General features: G+C 55.5%; 1 long non-coding RNA gene across 1 annotated transcript; it reads right to left on the bottom strand.

The window, feature by feature from the left end:
• Positions 1–695: 695 nt before the first annotated feature.
• On the bottom strand, positions 696–3,396 carry LOC147822571 (uncharacterized). Its single transcript, XR_015445354.1, has 2 exons — positions 2,546–3,396; positions 696–1,161 (listed from the first exon to the last, which is right to left on the bottom strand). It is a non-coding gene; the product is annotated as an uncharacterized LOC147822571 (long non-coding RNA).

Raw genomic sequence — 3,396 nt, 5'->3', positions numbered from 1 at the left:
AAGGATGGGAGGAGGGACTGAAGAATTAGCATCAGACCACAGAAGGCTGGCTGGGTATGCCAAATTTGGATTTTAACCTGAAAGCAGTGGGAAAACACCAGAGATTTTTATATAGAAAAGTCACGATGAGACTTGCTTTGAGCACGGTCTCTGGGTCTCTCCTAGAGGTGTGCTGCAGAAAGACTGGCAGGCAGGGAGGTCCACGGTGCTGGAAGGGGTCTGCCTGAGACATGCAGACTTACTGTCAGCTGGAGAAAGGCAGAGTATTTTATTTACTTTTGAAGAATTAAATTCAATGGAGCTAACTTCCTTACTTGTGTTTTGTTTAAATTTGGGAAGAACTCTTCCTCCAAGAAGTATGGTATATTGACTACAGTTTAAAAAGAACAAATCGCATTTTATCCCACCATGTTTCTTCCCATTTGGATTAGCTGGGCAACAGAAAGTCTTGAGAATGCGGCCTCCTGGGTCTGATCTGAATGTTCCTCATGATCCATCTACCTTAAGTAGTTCACTCAGCCTCTCTAGGACTCAGCCTTCTCATTTCTAAAAGGAGCAGGCTGGGTGTGTAGCTGTGGTAGAGCACACTCCAGGCTCTGTGTCCCATCCCAGCTCTGCAAAATAAATAAATGACATGAAAATAAAAGGGAAGAGATTACTTGATCCCTGACACTCCTGTTGACCAAAATTCTGGGTAACTCTTTTAAATAAATTTTATTTTATTCCATCTCTCCCATCCCTTCCCCTCCTACGTACAAAAGCGTCCTTAAAGTTCTGTAACTCTTTTCTCCCAGAATAAATGTTCTTGCATTTTATGACCACTTTTCTTAAAGTTTTTTTTTAAAAAGACTTCAAATTTTTGCTGAAAAGTATTTCTTAGATAGTATGTAAGTCTTGTTAGATGCCTTTGAGATCCATCAAACGAACATGCATCTTGCACGTTTAAAACAATACCATCCTGGGGTACAAAGGCAGTGATGGGAAAGGCATTTACACCTCTGTAAGTTCAAGCAAATCTTGAATACGACGAAAGAGCGGTGCTTTTGAAATATGGGGAGTTGCGAGGGGTAAATTTGACTGCAGGAAAATTCACGAGCCAGTCCATTCCCTTTTCTCTTCCTTAGGAAACTTGTGTCCCGATGCAAACGAGCTCTAGATTCTCTGGAAAGCAAAAAGGAGAGCGAGGAGAGGAAGTTTCTCCAATTTCTTTACTTCCCACCTGCTGGTCTGTCTGATTTCCTGTCCAGCTCTGTCTGGTAAGGAATTGACTCTCCCCCTCCTCGCCCGCCCTCGCCCTCCTGCCTTCCTCCCTCTCCTCCCTGAGTAACGATGCTGTCCTAGCAAGTGATGCTGTCCCAGCCTCGAGGCCAGCACGGAGCAGGCATCGCAGCCGCTGCCTCAGGGCCCGAGCTCCCTTCCCAGCGCCCGCGACCCGCGCTGCCCCAGGCTTGCTCCCCGCAGCCGCGGCCACCCCTGACCGCTCGCACGAGGGCCCCGCTGAGCGCTCCGCCCGCCTTCCCGCCGCGGGCTGCGGGGCTGCGGGGCTGCGGGAGCGTCGGCCGAGGAGCCCTGGGGCCGGCAGCCCGGAGCGCGGACCGCCGCCCGCGCGATGTCCACCAAGGTCAGGAAGAGCAAGGAGCAGGCGAGGGTGACCTTCCCCGCGCCGGAGGAGCAGGAGGAGGAGAACAGGGAGGACGAGAGCGAGGAGCCGCAGCGCCGCCGCCAGGGCTGGAGGGGCGTCAACGGGGCGCTCGAGCCACCCCGCTCCTGCCCGCTGCCCCGCTCCGCGGGCCCAGACGAGTGAGTACCCAGGGGTCCCACTTGGGAGCTGGGGGATGCACCCCGGGCAGCGCCCGCCGAGGCGGGACCCCAGAGCCTCTCACTGCGCTGCAGGGCCGGCCCCTGCGTCCACTGTTCGGAGGGACTTGGGGGCGCTGTGCGAACACCGCCTCGCGGAGCAGCCCGCAGGTGGCCACGCGGACGCCACGCGCGTCCCAGCGAGTGGGCACTGCCTGGCCTAGAGCCGAGCGCGCGCACGACTGCCACCCGGGCTGGGGACCCCTCACAAACGGACCGGGTGCAGGAGGCTGAGAAAGGGGAACAGGGGCACAGACGCGGGCGCCCCCTCGAGCCCCGAACTCCTCCCTGGGGGCTCAGCTCTGACCCAGCTGGGAACGCGGGTCCCCTCCGATGCTTTCGGCAGTCGGGGGCAGGGGCAGGGGCAGGGCCGCGGGAAGTCGGGAGGGGACACTGCGAGGCCGGGGCTGGCGGAAGTCTCCACGGGCGCATCTCCCGAAGTCCTTCCGCAGTCGAGGTAAAACTAGATGCGCAGCCCCCGCGGGCACCCGAGGAGGGAGTGGTAACGTAGGCTGCCTTTCCCGGGCAGCTTGGGTTCTGTTCTTGGTAACGAATGAGTGGTTGGCGCTCAAATGTGTGCGCAAGAGCAACTTTTCCTAATTTCCAGTCTTGAAGACTGCGAGATGCAAAGAAGATAAAGCGAGAGTTATCAATGTTACAGAGTGAGGTGTAAGACCGAGGGCCTTACCAAATGCTCCGAGGAGCTGACTGCAGCGAAGAACACCCGGGAGGGAACACACCAGACAAGTTGGAAAAGTAAAACAGACCTTTCTTAGTCTGGCCAGACGCCCCGCCCAAGCAAACAAGCTTAGAGAGGGGCCCCGAGCTCAGGGGGTTGGAAGGTTTTATAGGGGCTGCAGGGGTGCTTAGCAAGCAGAACTACAGAAGCAGAATTTTTGCAGTTAGGGGACGGTGGCGGGGGTGGGTGTTGTAGCTGTTCTTTACTTAGCAAACAGGATGTTCCTTACACAGAAACAATGATACATTCCATGGTGTCTTAACAGATAATAAGTACATTCCGGGAACTCTGTGTCCTGTAGTGAACCCGAAACCCACAGGGACAAGATGGAGGGCCTGTAACAAGATGGCGTTACTTGTGCTAAGTCTCATCTGGGTCTTACAGAGGGACTCTGTTTCTCCTGCCGCGCACCGTGGGCGTCCTGAAGGGTTTAATGTCTTTCTCTAAGGAAGAGCCACAGACGTCCGTAGAAAACTTGGGGTCTAAACTTGGCCTTGAAGGGGAGATGGTTCTCTCCGGGAGGGACCGAGATTCTGCAGCGCCCCCTGCCGCCCTAAAACTGTCCACTGCCGGTCCGAGGCCTGTGGGGCGACCCAGGAGGGACCCCACCAGTCCCCTGCTTGCTGCTTGGCTGCCTCAGAGCCGCCGCCGCCGCCTGGCCGAGCTGCACTTGGATAAACAGAAATCTAAGGCTGGGAGTAGATCCTACAGGAAAGGGCTTGGATTTAAAATAAGCGACGCATCCTGAGGCGGTTTCATTATTGCTGAAGTTAGCACACGGAGTGTAAATGGCCCAGAAA

Source organism: Heterocephalus glaber, unplaced genomic scaffold (assembly GCF_053883595.1).
Source record: "Heterocephalus glaber isolate CG9 unplaced genomic scaffold, H.glaber_assembly_v1.0 deba00001610, whole genome shotgun sequence".
Taxonomy (NCBI): domain Eukaryota; kingdom Metazoa; phylum Chordata; class Mammalia; order Rodentia; family Bathyergidae; genus Heterocephalus; species Heterocephalus glaber.
This window is presented reverse-complemented; position numbering and strand designations above follow the sequence as displayed.